The sequence below is a fragment of the Canis aureus genome, chromosome 31 (genome assembly GCF_053574225.1).
Source record: "Canis aureus isolate CA01 chromosome 31, VMU_Caureus_v.1.0, whole genome shotgun sequence".
Classification (NCBI taxonomy): Eukaryota; Metazoa; Chordata; class Mammalia; order Carnivora; family Canidae; genus Canis; species Canis aureus.
Window position 1 is genome coordinate 37,585,441 of NC_135641.1, and position 16,497 is coordinate 37,601,937.

At 41.3% G+C, this 16,497-nt stretch overlaps 1 long non-coding RNA gene across 6 annotated transcripts in view; it reads left to right on the plus strand.

Annotated features, from left to right (window-relative positions):
• Positions 1-3,822: 3,822 nt before the first annotated feature.
• LOC144302670 (uncharacterized) overlaps positions 3,823-16,497 on the plus strand; it is a 39,679-nt gene continuing 27,004 nt past the window's right edge. The window contains exons 1-7 of one of the 6 annotated variants that reach the window (XR_013369655.1): positions 3,823-4,180; positions 7,548-7,632; positions 7,876-8,027; positions 8,116-8,223; positions 9,996-10,068; positions 10,918-11,150; positions 11,519-11,633. This is a non-coding gene — a long non-coding RNA (uncharacterized LOC144302670). Of the gene's footprint in view, positions 4,181-7,547; positions 7,633-7,689; positions 8,028-8,115; positions 8,224-9,995; positions 10,069-10,917; positions 11,151-11,515; positions 11,634-15,267; positions 15,370-16,497 lie in introns of those variants that run through there. The other 5 variants (XR_013369658.1, XR_013369657.1, XR_013369656.1 and 2 more) reach the window with 5 other exon arrangements.

A 16,497-nucleotide genomic window follows, 5' to 3' on the forward strand; every position in this document is an offset into this window, starting at 1 on the left:
TTAGAAGTTTGAAAACCTTACGACTTTGCTATAGCTGCTTTATTTGTCTTTCATTATATTTTTAAGCTTCCTATTCATATTTAGGAGGTGGATTTCTGAGATACAGAACTAGCTGCCCTTCAGGGTTTTTTTTTTTTTTTCTTCTTTTAAATCTTAGTATCAAGGCAAGTAATTGAGGGATGGCTCATGATTGAAGATGATGCTATGGCACCTCTGACTTCTCAGACATGAATCAAGTGGGGCCGACCTCATTCCCTCTCAGATGTCAGCTCATGAAACCTTATTTTAGGGAGAGAATGAAGAAGCTTTTACCTCTGTCACATCTCCCAAAGATTATGAGATGGAAAAGAATATAAGACCTCCAGAAAACTCATTCAGCAGGATCCGGATGCTGGGTGAAACCTCAGCCCCTAACTATGGTCATTCTCAGGAATTCCCTGATAGACACAAGGGTACATCTTCACTGCTTTTTACTTCTTCAGGTTCTCAATAAAGCCCTGTGTATTGTGCAGGCGACGTGCTCAGACTTTAGGCTCCTAAGGGATTTCCCAAGGCCCTTTCTCTGCTTACTCCTGCCTGCGGGCCTTTGCACAGGCTGTTCTTTTTGCCTAGAACACTCTTCTCTCTCCTATTTCCTCTTGTCCTATATCCCTTTCCTCTTTTCTTTTCAGGCCGAAAACTTAGCTTATTTCAGCATCAGCACCGTCTTAGCCATCACAAAAATAAACTCTACTTAGGCCACCAGAAGTCTCTCCAGCGAGGCTAAGGGCTCAGCCAACAAGTGGCGAACATCAGAGGGGTGCACGGTGGGCGGGCACTGCCCAGGCCATGAGTTAGGAAGCCGCAGGGCTGGTGGTGGTGGCAGGTGCGGGCTCGGGCCTCACTTCTGGGCAGGCAAGAGGTCATCAGTGGCCTGGCCCTGCTCCAGCCGCTGCTCCATCTCGATGAGCAGCTTCACACCGTCCACCACCATCTGTACCAGCTCCACCCCCGAGAAGCCGGGTGCTGTGCATTGGAGACATCAAGGATGATACCCGCAGCAGCTGTGTCCACACCACCTGGGCCTCAGGTCTCATTTTACATTTCATTTGTGAGCTGGTGAGTTTTTCCCAGTGATGAGCTCCCTAATACCCTTCTTCTTTGTACTTACCCTATTTATCATTACTCCCTTTGAATTATTTGGCTACTACCTGAATTTCTTCTTTGGTTGCAACTTAATGGGGGCAGACCTGGGAAATGCAGGGGGGCTGTAGAGAGCCATGGAGTATCATGCTTCCATTTCTACTTTAACCCTGAGAATGCTATATTGTAATAACCTCTGTGCATGATGCTTGTTTACTGTCAGGGTCTTTGTGTTCTAGCCCTGAGTACTTACTCTTGTATTCAAATCCTTCCAGGAGTGGCTATTCCCATACCTCAGGAACTGACAACCTAGTTATCTACTCATGAAATATGGTTAATTTTTCAAGCCAGCATATGCCAAATACTGAACAAATCAATAAAGGTGATAAGCTGGTGGTACCCATTATTGTGGCCTCTCGTCATGTGTTGCTCTTGAGCATTAGAAGTGTGGCTAATATGAACTGGGATATGTTGGGCCTATAAAATACACAGTGGATTTCAAAGGCTTAGAATGAAAACAAAAGGAATGTAGAAACATCTCATTAATCATTTTAATATTTCATGTTTAAGTGGTATTTTGGATACATTGGATAAAATAAAATCTAAAATTCATTTCAGCTATTTCTTTTTACTTTTATAATATGGCTACTACATTTTTTTTCTTTTTTAGGTAGGCTCCAGCATAGAGCCCAGTGTGGGGCTTGAACTCATGACTCTGAGATCAAGACCTGAGCTGAAGTCAAGACTTGGGCACTCAACGGACTGAGCCACCCAGGCTACCCTGGCTACTACAATTTTTAAATTAGATACATGGTTTATATTTGTGACACACATCCTATTTCTATTTGAAGCAGTTATATATTTCAAAGAAAGTATTCTTTATGGGTAATATTCAGGTAATTTTGATGGGCACTGAAGTGAAAAAAAAAAAAGTGTGCTCAATGAAGAGAGTTAGGGAGGACATTCCCAGGCTGTGTTAACTAAAATCAAAACTAGAGATGTTTGAGCCAACATAGGGGACATCGCATTGCCTACACATCCAGGAGTGAGGGCTCATGGCTACTAGAAGTAGTAGTGTGTAAAGTTTGTGAGTAGACAGGACAAAGTCAAGAGTAGATAGGAGAGAAAGAATATGACAGTACAGTGGCTAGATTGTTGCTCCAGGATAAAGAAGAATGTTTATCTTGTGTGGCTAAATTTAGCAGTCAAAGCCAAAAACTTGAGGAGAGGTGGTTGGAGAGTTGAAAGAACAGGAATGGCAAAAAGTATCAGTTCTAGGGAAATTTAATTGCAAGGGCAAGTGTTGTAAGGACCACAGCACGCCAGAGTGAATCAGCTGGGATGGGTCAGATAAAGTGGTTCAGGACTAAGTGTCTTGTAGGTTCACTGTTATTGAATATTAGCTATGTGGTATGGAGCAGACCTCAAAAAGCTCAAAGGTTGGGGATCCCTGGATGGCTCAGCGGTTTGGCGCCTGCCTTTGGCCCAGGGCATGATCCTGGAGTCCCGGGATCAAGTCCCGTGTCGGGCACCCAGTGTGGAGCCTGCTTTTCCCTCCTCCTGTGTCTCTGCGTCTCTCTCTCTCTCTCTCTCTCTATCATAAATAGATAAATAAATCTTTTTTAAAAAAAGGCTCAAAGGTTACATGGAAGATGAAACCACTGGGATGTGCATGGCCTTCGATGCCAGATTAAATGCTTTGGATGTAGAGTGAGGGAATTTGAAGGGTTTGAGTAAGAGAATATCAAGCGATTGAAAGTAATGTACACAAAGGTGCACCTGGAGGTAATGTGAATGGGTCTATTAACCAAGGGTGGGGGTAAAAAGTGGAAGACAACAATTTCAGAGTTTCATATAATATTCAAAGTATTAAATGGGCTGGGAGAAAAGTATTAGACAACTGGGCTGGGAGAAAAAAGAGGACAATGAGATAAAGATAACTTATGGAGAAGGTCTATAAAGGTTAGGTTTGAAATATGTTTTGGAAATGTAGATAAAGAATCAAAGAGGGGTGCCTGGGTGGCTCAGTTGGTTAAGCATCCGACTCTTGATTTTGGCTCAGGTCATGGCTTCAAGGTCATGGAATTGAATCCCATGTTAGGCTCCGCACAGAGCATGGGTCCTGCTTAAGATTCCCTCTCTCTTCCTCTGCCCCTCCCCTGCAATGGCCCTTGCAGTCTCTCTCAAAATAAAAAATAATAAAAATAAAAACATAAATTAATTAATAAAAAAAGAATAAAAGAAGACTCCAAGGTTTTGAACCTGATTTATTGGAAGGACAAAAGAAGCAAGGAAGTTAGGAGACCTTTTATAAGGGAGAAAAAAAAATCACTTTAAACAAGTTGGATTTGAGGTACTTGCAGGACATTCAGACGGAGGCTATCCATGGGCAGTTGGAAGTATAAGCCGGGATGAAGGTCAACAAAAGGGCAGGAAGGGGAAATTTGAACAACATCTATAGGGAAAAATATAGTAAACATGCATGAATCCTAATGAAAGAAAGTTTGAGTAGCAGATGGCCTAAGTGAAAAGCTATAAACATGGAAGCAGAGAGGGAGAGAAGTCAAGAAAAGAGTCAAAAAAGATGGCCCAGACAAGACAGTGTACAGAGAGCAGGGAGTGGAGATGGTCAGCTTTGAGGGCCGGCCCCCCCTGAGTGGACTGTAAGGTATGGCCATCCCCAAGAGAGCTCCAATTTAACAGAGTAGAGAGGGCCGGTAACTGGGTGGCAAATTTGATGATAGCCTGCAAACATCTCTAATTTCTTTGGGAAGTTATTATATCATCCACGAATTTATCTAATTCCTTCATTAACCAATTCATCTCTTCTCACAAAGATACAAGGGAACCTCTGTCTATTCATAACTTGAAAATAGACCATCTTTGTAGGTCATTCCAAGGCAAAGTGCATGAAAGGAAGTGATTTGGACGGCAAAATGAGATCAGGATTGGGAGTCCAGAAACTAGGTTCCAGTCTCAGATCTTGGATTCATAAGTTCTGTGAAACTGAGCAAGCTGCTTCATTTCTCCGGGCCTAAATCTCCTCATCTATAACCAGGTGGGCTTAGACGACATGCTCAATTAGGTGCTTTCTAAATTTGTCTTTAATTTGTTTCTTCAGGGTACTGTTTCTGGTTATAAAATTTTAAAGGCATACATTTTTTTTAGCGTAAGAATTTTAAAACTGGGCATGTTCCTCAATATTATCACACCTTCTCCTATAAACCACCACCTACCTATTCGTGTTACACCCCTTACCCATGGTCTCCAAATGAGAGGGAAAAGCAACCTGCTTTAGTAGTCATTTGGTGCCTAAAAGGGATGACACGTTAGAATAGAGATGGTAAAAGTCTATAAATATAAATTTAAGTGCTACAGAGTTTGTAAAGCATGTCATAATGACATTCTGCATATTGGTTGAAATTATGCCTCCGAATATCAAAGTTATACACACAGAGTAAAAACTAGAGACTGAAATATTATAACAAGATATGGAAGAGATAAGACATGATATTATAAGGATGCTTGCTATTTTTAGGACTTGCTTGGGGCATAGTCATGTCTCTCAATGATAGATAAAAGTTTGTAAAATATTATTAGCTTCTGAATTTCATAGTATGTGAATGAATTAGCTATGCAAAAATAAAGTGAAGAGCAAAAAAAAAAAAAGAAAAATGGTAACATTTGTATGTTTTAACTTTTGATTAACCAATACATCTCTTCAGGTGGATTATACACACATTATTATATTCTTCAAGGATTTTTTGAGGTTATAAACGTATTTTAACAAAGGTATATTTTGAAGGTGAGCTTTGGGAAACCCAGGTAGAAATACGTAGCTTATATGACAAAAGGGATAATTGATCGATAACTAGTACACAAATGAATTATGAAGACTTGCTAAAAGCACAGTTACAGAACTTCTTCCCAGATCCAGTTTCATGAAGTCCTTCCATGATTCTTTTTTTTTTAAGATTTTATTTACTTATTTATTCATGAGAGACACAGAGAGAGAGAGAGGCAAAGACACAGGCAGGGGGAGAAGCAGGCTCCATGCAGGGAGCCCGATGCAGGACTCGATCCCGGGTCTCCAGGATCACGCCCTGGGCTGAAGGCAGACGCTAAAACGCTGAGCCACCCAGGCGTCCCTCCTTCCATGATTCTGTGGCAATTCTGATTTTTGTCATCATTGTTCTATACTAAAAAAGCTGTGTTTTTTGTGTTTTGTTTTGCTTTCTAATAATCTCTATGCCCAATGTGGGGCTGGAACTCAGAACCCTGAGATCAAGAGTCACATGCAATACTGACTGAGCCAGCCAGGTGCCCCAAAAGCTGTGGGGGTTTTGTGAGTTTTTCCCCTTGATCCATTTTGATCCATTCTGTCCTTATTATTCTTCACCCTCCAGTCAGTTTTCCATCTGATTATTTTTTTAGTATTAAGGAATTTAACATTTTAGAAATTTCTCTATGACAGAAATGTTAAGAATATGTCTGTTTTTATAATGAACGTGATGAATGCACATGTTCTAGTCAATATTTCTGTTTTAAAGCCTGGTGGATGTTTTTTTTTTTTTTTCTGGTGGATGTTTAATGCACCTGATGAATGCTACTGATTGCATTAATGTGCTCCACTTAAAACATAACTGCACTTTCTAGTCAGTATAGCTATATTAGTTCCCAAATAAATCCTCCAAACCCCCAAATGAGAAAGTTGAGCTTTCTTTTGTGATACTGCAGAAACACATTTCTCTCAAGACTCATGATGACTTCAAACAGTTTTGTTTTTTGTTTCCAGCTTATATAGAACAGTTGGACGATTCTTTACCAATTTTATGTTGAATGGGAAGTTTCCTCTACTTAGATTGAGAATCCATGTATGAGAAAATATTAAATTCTCAGATTTGCTTTTGTATACTTGAGACACTGCTCTTGTTTGGCTCTTCATGTCACGTGGGATTTCAGTGAGGCAATGTTTGTCGTGGCAGATTTGGCCACTTTTGTAATGACCGTATGCAGGCGACAAAAAAAAATCCTACGCAATTGCATTTTAATTAGCTGTAGAGTGTGGAGGTTCACAACCATTAAAATAGTTATTTCTCAATAATATACTTTAATAAAAACATACAGTGGACATATCTTTCAAAACATTATGGGTTACAGTGAAATACGGTTTATTGGTCACTCTATTAACTTTGCATTTCTCTTAATAATGACGCTTGTGTTTTGGAAGTAACAAGTTAAATTGTGTTAATTGGTGTTTATTTTGGTGACCTTGAAAATGCATAAAATTTTAGAATACTGGGGCTCCCGGATGGCTGTCAGTTAAGCGTCTGCCCTCAGCTTGGGTCATGATCTCAGGGTCCTGGATAGAGCTCTGGGTCAGGATCCCCGCTTAGCAGAAAATCTGCTTCTCCCTCACTCTCTGTTCCTCCCCTCTGCTCCTGCTTTCTCTCTCTCTCTCTTAGAGAAATAAATAAAAAATCTTTTTTAAAAAGTTTTAAAATATCTTCTGATCACCAAAGAAAGATTAAATCATATTTTCTAAGTCACCTCAGTGTTCAGAAAATTCTAATTCTTCAGAAGTATTTAATTCATATACAGTATAGACAATAATCTGTTTATCAAAAATACCTTATTCTTAGGCCATGTTAAAAAAAATACCTTGGAATTCGCAGTCATTTTCCATTTTAAGTACTTCTTCACAGCATTTTGTAAATTCCTAACATACTAATTAACGAATAGGACTATGTTTTTTCCTTTTATTCTATTCATATATTCTGTGAAAAGCATACAGTTAAAATAAAAAGGTTTCAATAGTTTTCTGTTTAGGAAAACCCCAAGTGATGAAACACTATTGAGTGACTTGGTTCTCTTAAGAGTATCATTATCAGTGATTTTCTTTCTTCTAACACAGGGACTTCTAACTGAATAAGAAATAATTGGACTTTTCCAAGTGTGAAAACTAGATTTTCTGAAAATTTTAACTAGGGGTAAAGTTCTTTTTCTTTCTTGTAGCCAAACCAAGAGGAACGTGTTAGGTTCAACATTAAAAGTAGGAAATGTAATCAGTGAATTACATAAGTCGGGATATGCAAAGGGTCTCATGGCCTAAAGAGACAGAGATTAAACCCACAGTCCAGGGGTTCTGCTCAGACTATTCTGTTCTGCTCAGACATGAGTAAGTAAATAGATCCAACTTTAGATTCACTAAACTCTGAGTGTTACATCAACCGTCTTTCAAGGCCCTGGATTCATCTTTCCCACTGGGTGAACCTCCTTCACCTAACAGGAGCTCAGTGGCCCGATGGGATTTACACTCATGAGAGCAGTGTTGGCAACTCCAGCAACCTCTGTTCTAGTACAGGACGAAGCCAGGGGCGGAATTCAAGCTATTGGTTGAGTTTTCACCTTGACTTGCTCTGCAGGGCAGACATTCTTCTCCAAACATGCCTTAAAACAAAAGAAGGGACGTTGCACACCTGGCTGGCATCAAGCCTACAAGGCTGGCAGGTAAGGTCGACTACCTTGGTCACGTCCCAGGACTTACCCTCTCCATAAAACTAAGAGGGGGAATGTGTCTTTGGCACAATTTCAGCTGTTTTATATGTTCATTCCTGCTTCGCTTTGCCCTGGCTTGTTAGTTATTATGTGACCTTAAGCTTGATTTTAAGTTGAGAAAGCTCAGATCTGGAGGCTCTTTCGAAGTCTGTTTCAGGAGACGGGACTAACTAGTAACAGAATGTACACTGGCAGGAGATTCGGATCCCAGCTCTGCCAAATCAGAGTCTGACAAGGACGACCCTCCTCTCAGCTTCCTCAACTGTAAAGTGAGCTTCACCATGCCTTCCGCAGAGAGTGTTACGGGACGTTTACAACTTGAATATATTTGAAGCCATTGGCACATAGTAAGGACTCAATAATGATTGTTTTTGAACCTCTTTTTTTTTCCTTATCCCCCTTTCCCTTTCTTTTTATAAATATTTATTTGTTTAGGTAATTCTCTACACCCATCACGGGGCTCGAACTCACGACCCTGAGATCAAGAGTTGCACGCTCTACAGACTGATGCAGCCAGGCGCCCCTCTCCTTCTCCTATTTAAGGTAACACAAGGCTCCTAATAATGTCAGATTTTCTGTTTGCCTGTTTGTTTGTTTTTGTTGTTTTCTTCTACTCTCTGATGCTTCTCTTCCTTCTTCTTTGGAACTGAGCCCTATGCTTGCTCTGAGAGTGTTTCAGGTTGGGGCGATTCCTTCTTGCATTCTGACGACTCCCCAAAACTTTCACACTCCTCTTTGAAAACCCAATTGTCTTGCTGAAGAACTGCTATCTTAGTGTCAGGAAATAAGCTTTGAACCTTATTATTCAAAGAATAGTGTGATTTTGTGCTGAGAGTTAAGCTGTACCGAGTGTCCATTTGTATCTTCTGGCCAGAAGTGGGTTTTAATCCTTGCAAGTCACTTTTTCTGACACGGTAACATTCTGTATTTTCAATGTTGCAATGGGGGCAGTGACGAAAAAGCAGAGAATGATGGGACTGAAGAGTGGCAAGCTGAATTTTTTTCTCTCTTCTGATCTTTTCTTTGCCTATGGATCTAGTATTTGTTTTTCAGTCAAAGGAAGAAAAAATATCTTCTCTTCACTGTTTTCAAGATTAAAAAAAAAAGAAAAATCAGTGCTCCTGACAAATAGAACTGATCCCTTCTGAAACTAATTAACTGAAAAGAAGTATATATATATGTGTGTGTGTGTATATATATATATATATATAGTGTTAATATGTATTGGCTTATTACATGTGAGGCACCATTGTAAGGATTGCACATGAATTAACTCATTAATTTCACCAAAAAACTCTATTGTTATCCCTCTGCTACTGATGAAGAAGTTGAGGCACAAATATGTTAGGATGACTCATGGTCTTAATGGGAGTGTCAGGGCCAGGATCTGACCCAGGCAGTCTGGTGCTAAGGATTACCTTCTCTGCCTTATAATGTATGATGGGAACTCAGGGAAGGCTAGGATCTGCCTCCATCCCCTAAAATTATGCTACCCAAAGTGTCATCGCTGACCAGATACAACAACTTGAGAGCTTAGTCAAAGTACAGAACCTCAGGCCTCACCACAGACCTGTCCAATTATAATTTGCATTTTAACAAGATGCTAGGCAGATAGAGTACATATGAAAGTTTGGGAAATGCAAAGGAGTCCAAGCCTAATGCATTATTTCTGGAATCATATGTATATATTTTATGTGATATAAAGAGAAAAAAAATCACTGAGTTTCAGATCTCAAAGGGATTAAGATTTAGAGACAACACAGTTCAATCTTTTTTTTTTTTTTTTTTTGCTTTTTGGATTTTATTTATTTATTTGACAGAAAGAGAACACAAGCAGAGGAAGCAGCAGAGGGAAAAGGAGAAGGAGAAGCAGACTCTCCACTGAGTAGGGAGACTGAGTTGGGGGGCTCCCTCCTAGGACCCTGAGATCATGACCTGAACCGAAGGCAGACACTTAACCGACTGAGCCATCCAGGTGCCCTGATTTTTTACTTTAATAAATGTTGAGAATGAGCTACATAGAGATCCCTGGGTGAATCAGCGGTTTGGCGCCTGCCTTTGGCCCAGGGCGCGATCCTGGAGTCCCGGGATCGAGTCCCATGTCGGGCTCCCAGCGTAGAACCTGCTTTTCCCTCCTCCTGTGTCTCTGCCTCTCCCTCTCTCTATGTCTATCATAAATAAATAAATCAATAAATCTTTAAAAAAAAAAAGAAAATAAGCTGCATAGTGGTTAAATATGTATTTAAGAATAAATAAGTATTTACTGGGTTCTTAAGAATTCAATAAACTTTTATTGAGGGTCTGTTACCTTCCAGACAATATGCCAAGTGGGACCAGGATATGAAACCATATGAGTCATGCCCTTGGGGATCCCAGTGAAGGAGACAGGTAAGTGCATAGAGTTAACAGGTGCCGTGATGACACCATATCTACATATCAGCACACGGGAAGAAAGAGATTGGAGTGGGGATCAGGAAAGACATCATTACAAGCATGATATTGGAGCTGTGTCTTGAAAGACCAGTAAGTCCTGACCAAAGGTACTGGAATTTGAGCCTTTTCATTTGCAGTTGGGCCAATGAATGTCATCAGTCAGGGCAACAGGCTATTCAGAGAAAGGAGGTATTTAGAGGAGTGGATCTCAACGTTGGCTTCACGTAGAATCACCTGGAGCACTTTGAGACTACCTATCCTTGGGTCCACTTCCGGGGTTACTGATGTAGTGCACCTGGCACCTGGGCACTAGTATTATTATTTTGTTGTTGTTGCTGTTGTTGCTGTTAAATTCTGCAGGTGACCCTAGTGTCCACTTAACACCAGTCTAGCTCTCATGTGCCTACCTGGTTTCCCTCTTGTCTGTATCTTCTGACTGTTACTTCTGGTTCCTGACGTAGCTTTCTGCTCCAGACTTGAGAGCCACTCTTTGCATTAATCTTAACCTTGTTATCTGTTAGAACCTGAACTTAAATCTGATGATAAATGTCATATTCTTGTAACCTCCGTGAGCATGGAGGGCTCTTCGTGCAAATCCCTCCATGCCGGGGCCAGAGCCAGCCCACAGTCAGGGAAGTTAGCTACATAGCAGCCTGAGAGAGGGGCCTCCTGGCGTCTAATAGTCTGCAGCCCTACTCACGGTATTTGAGGTCATAATTAATTTTCTGTAGCCCTACCCATGGTATTTGAGGTCACAATTTTCTCCCCAAAATAAATAAAACATCAAAAGATTTTCCTTTGCAGTTTTGATGAGCATGATTTCCAAATGGATTCAGGGAGGAGGGAATGAAAAATCGATGTCGATGACACAGAGGTCAGAAACATTTGGCTGGAGGCGCTAGTAACCAAGTGCAAAAGAAGGTTTCCCAAAGCATGGCTTATGGGCTACTCACATAAGTACCTGAGGAAGCTAAATGCAATTCAGTTTCCAGCTCCTTCTCTAATTTTACTAAGAATTTGAGAACAGACTCCAGAAGGTGAGTGTTCAGCATCTACCAGCTGTAATTCTGATGGACATCAGATGGGAGGGTGACGGAACCAGTACGCTATTTTATCTGAAATCGTTTTATTCATCTGACAAGTTTATGTTTTTCATTATTCTTTGCGAATTCTCCTTTTAATTATATCCCCAAGAAAACATGTCATAAGCAGTCAGTGGAACACTATAAATAGCCATAAAACAAGGAGTACATTTCAAATATTTGAACAGGAAAATATGCTGCTCATTTTTATGTTGGACATTTTAAAAATGCGTGGTTTAGCAAGGCCTTTGAAGAGTTAAGGAAAATTTATCTTTCTAATGTCTGGAGCGTGTGCTTGACAGTGTGGTTTCATCTCAAAGCAGCAATTTTGTTGACCAAGAGCACCCAACAGAATTGGCAACGAGAAGAGCGTGGCGCAGTACCCGGGAAGCGTTAAATGCTAGAAAGCTCCGTAGGTGATGCTGACAGATGACACTGGTAAGAAGCTCTGCTTTAAATGGCTGGATCTGTAGAGCCCGTAAAAGAAGTCCTACCCTGTAAGCTTGTTAGGTTTTGGGGAAGCTAAGTGAAATTAGACCACCTGGTTGGAGTTAGGGAAGAAAGATCTCCTACTACCATTACCATTCCTCTTATCTAGTTTTTCCCTTTCTCTCGTTGATCTTTTCACCACCAAACTGTTCCTTCCTGCTGCCTGAATTTGGACTCTAGAATATCTACTCTGGATTTTTGCCAAAACATCCCAACTGTTCTCCTGGTCTTTATTCTCTCTATCTGCTGCCCATGTCCCCTCCCTAAAACCAGATCTGTTTCACTATTGAGCTTAACCCTTTCAATGCATGGTTTCTTTTTTTTTTTTTAAGATTTTATTTATTCATGAGACACACACACACACAGAGGCAGAGACACAGCCAGAGAAGCAGGCTCCATGCAGGGAGCCCTGTGTGGGACTCGATCCCGGGACTCCAGGATCACACCCTGGGCATGAAGGCAGGCGCTAAACCACCGGACCACCCAGGGATCCCCAATGAATGCTTTCGAGTTGCCTGTACAGAGTCAAGTCCAAAATCGTGTCCATCCAGGGAAGATACCCTGGCTCCTGCCGACCCTTCCTCTCCTGACTCCAGTCACTGGCTCTCTTACATGCATCCGGAAGCCTCCTTCCACTACACCAGTACACGCAGCCATTCATGACATTTCATCGCTCTATTTCTGCCTCATTGACTAGAGATAGGCAATGCAGCAAATCAAATCCCTCAAAAGTATGCATTTCTGGCCAAGGCTTTAAAGGTTAAAAATGTAATATTTTTCCTCTTAACATCAGTTCATGAGCTCCCAAATTATATGACTGCTATTGGAAGAGAGAGTACACTTTATCTTGATTCCAAGGCTTTTCACCTTGGATTTGTGAATTTGTCCTGGGTAGTCCCTCTGATCTTTGTATGAGCTGCAAATGTGGCTAAAAACAGTGTTTTTAGCAGTGGGGGGACTTTTCTTAGCTACCTTAGCACAAATACCCTCCCCCATGACCAGCCTCACCCCATGGGGACATTATCCGAGATATCCTAGGTCTCACATATTTGCTGGGAGAGAGGGATAGCACTTAAGACAAAGGGAAAGGGTTAGAGCACGGTGTCAGCATAGATTAGAAAACAGGAAGAAAGGGATTTAATGTTATTTAATCTTGGGACATTTATTACTCCAGGCTCCTTATTTTATCTAAGTCGAGAGTCTAGGATACTTAGAATATTCAATTAAAGGACAGGGAACTTTAATATTCTCTCTTCTGTTTTCTTAAGATATACCTAGGATTAAACATTAATGAGACACAAAGTTAATAATTCTGTTCAATTCCTAACATTTCTCCTTTTCTTCAAAAAATCCTCAGCTGTCTGCAGATGCTTAGATGCTTGCTTTCCAACAAGATTCTTTGATGCTTTAGGACAAATATTCTATTTCTCAAACAAAAATTCTTTTATTAGTTTTTTTTTTTTTAATTAAAAAATTATGTGGTAAGTTTTGGGTGCCGCATGTTTTTGTAAGACAGACAGAGACAGGCCAAGAGCAGAATGTGGTTTGAAACAGTATAAAATAGTGCAATTAAAGACAGCCCTTCCCTCCTTCCTTCCTTCCTTCCTGCCTTTCTTCCTTCCTTTCCTCTGCTCCCACTGTCGTTCTCCCTCCCCTCTTCCTTTCCTTTCTTTCTTTCTTTTTTTATTCTCTCTCAGTTTCTTTTTCTTTTTTCTTTCTTTCTCTTGCACCATTTCCTTTTATTTTCTCTCATTTCTATCCCCCTTTGTTTGGTTTTGGCTTCCATGGCATTTATGAAACATTGCAATAGGCCAGGCACCATGCTAAACATTCGAGATAAAAATATGAACAAAAATTCCTCCACTGCCTTCAGGGACCACACAATGAACAATGATGTTTGGAATTAAACTGATGGTTTTTAAGGGAAGGAAGGCTTTGTTCTCTGCTTTTTCTTGATATATATATATATATTCTTTCCTGCTGCAGAATATTCTCATGGGACTGAGGCTATAACTCCTGTAGTTATAGCCTGAGGACTGAGTTGGAGGGTACTGGTAAAGAGCCTAGAAAGCAAAGCAGGAGCAGATAATAATGGCCTTATAGTTCAGGGTAAGGAATTTGGCATTTGTCTTGAAGTCTGTGAGAAGGCACTACTGAAGAATCTTAAGCAAGGAGATGAGATTATCATATCACTAGAAAAAACAGTTATCTGGAAATAGGAGAATAGACAGGCAGTAGGAAGGGAGTGGGACACTAGACTGAGGTGAAGGAGACCCTTTGGGGGGGGTGTTGCCACCACCCAGACAATAATAAAAACCTGAACTAGATCAGTAGACACTGGGCCTTTAGAGAAGGCATAGGGTTTTAACCCATAGAAGAAATGGGGGTCAGTAAGGGAAAGGGAGAAGTTCAGATGCCCTCAGGTATGTGAACATAGTAGCATTAACTGAGATAAAGATCACAGGGGAAGAAGGCCTAGAGTTGGGGTGGGTGAGTGTTATTTGGAGTTCAATTTTTATCATGTTGGGGTTGAAGTCTCTTACTGGATATCCAATGTTTATTTGGGGTAGGGGGCTGGGTTAGGACCCGAGAAGAGAGATGGGCACTAAAGGTATGGCTTTGGAAGTTGGCAATCTGTAGGGGCTAATTGAGATCATGGAGGGGGGTTGAATCACTCAAAAGTGGGACAAAGATAGAAGAGGAAAGGGAAAAGACCAGAGTCTTGGGGAACACTAATACTTGAGGAAATAAGAGATGACAACTAGGGACACTGAGACTAAATGGCCTGGGGGCAGAAAGAGTGACTAAACCCAGTGATTTCATGGGAAGTAAGGAAGAAAACGTTCAAGAGACGACCAATAAAACCCAGCAACAGATATTGTAGAGAATTCAAGTAAGAAAGGGCTTGGAGAATGTTAATTGAATTTGCAATAATGTGGTCATTGGGGAACCTCAGTGATGGAGATTCCCATGGAACAGGGCAGGGGGTGGAATGTGAAATTGGCTGAGGAGAGAAGAGGTGAGGGCATTGGGAAGCTGATGAGGGCCACACCGTGGCAACATTGGCAAAACCAACTGACAGTAGAGCAGCTGTGAATTGGGGGCCTGCTGGGATGAGTGTGGCCCTTCTGGGGAGGCCCAGGAGCTGGAATGAAAGAGGACAAGGTTCTGTCCATGCTGAGCCCCCCTGGAACAGACAGAAAGGGCTGGCCAATCTTGGCCAGCTGAAAGCCCACCCCGTGCTGCAGTCCGAGAGCACTTAGGCTGGAAGACCCTATATTCTTGTCTTTTGTAATCCCACTCCAATACTGTAGAAGGATGAGGAGAAGATGGAAAATATGCGGTTGGCTTCTATCTCTGTTCACTTTACTATACTCCTCACATCAAACACTTAAAAAATAAAAAAAAAAAAGATTGCTGTTGCATAGCCAATTCTACTTTTAATACTCAAAGGAAAAAGAGAGATATGAGCTTATTTATGGAGGAGGATTTACATTAGATTCTACTCCAGGGCACATTTTTATTAGTTTATGCCACTGGGTCAAGAAATTTAAAAACAAAATCTTGTTCTATTATTTCTTAGGGGCATTGGCAAGATTCGAGTATGCATATATGCACAAAGAGAAAAATCCCTCCCTATCCCCCAAGAGGATGAAGGTTCTGGAGAGAAATGGGCTCTGAACAGGTAGGAGGTGTCGGGCACAGAACAGTGGTGAAGATAGGGAGAGATGCCTCCTGAGGAGTTGGAAGAGCAGGGAGGAGAGGCTCAGATGTGCTTGGCCAGGAATTTGACTTCTTATTCATTAGCTCCTAGTTTTCCAGGTGGAAGAGATTCACCTTGGGCCTAAGTTGTGTTTGCGGCTAGGGGCGAGGCATGCCTAGGCATGATGCAGAAATAGGGAAATAGACCCTATGGCATGATCAGTTATATAAGCCAGTTTCTGGGAAAGCTCTATCATTTGGTGAAATGATGAAGAAGGTTTTGGTTGCCCAAGGTGAGTGTGGGATCAGTGGCAATGAAGGTGGGATGGTAAAAAAGAGAAGATACATTAACGTCCAGCCTCTCTGAAGGGATTCCACCAGTGAAAGCTGAAGGATTGGTTTTTCTTGAGATAGGGAGGCACTAGCTGGCACCAGGTAACAGTTTGGTTGGAACACAGCTGTGCCTGTAACCCAGAGGACCCTGGCACTTTGGTTGTTTATTCTGCAATGACAGAGGTATTGGAACCAAAGGGATTCATGAAAAACATGGAGGTCCTCCAAGGATGCCCAGTTGGAGATGCTTGTTGGCTTCCACAGGTCTCAATATCTCTCAGTTTGGGATGGAAACCCCATGGGGATGTCCAGAAAATCAGGTAGCCGGGTTCCTGAGAGAGATGAAGACAAGGGCTCTATGTTAATTCAGATTATATTTTCATGAAGAAAGAGGTTAGGTCCACAGAGAGAAGGGAGGTGTGGGTCTCGAGAAAAGGAGGGAAAGGTAATGAGCAAGAGGACAGAGCCCTGTCTTGGGATAATGAAAGGCTGTTGAATAGTATGGAGGGGTCTAGCTGGAGGTAACGGTGGTGACTTTGTAGTGCTATCATTTATTTTCTTTAGTGTTTATTTAGTAGCTTGAGTATGAAAATGTGAAATAGCAGCCAGCCAGCTAGCTTCATCCATGGTGGAAATAGTTTCTAAAAGAAAGTAGAGGGACAGGCTCACAATAAGATTCCAAAAGATTCTCAGAAAGAGATGGTGGGGGAGGTCGTCTAGAATTTCCATGGGCTAAACAGGAGAACACAGGTGGTTATAAAAGTAGAAAAATCCTGTT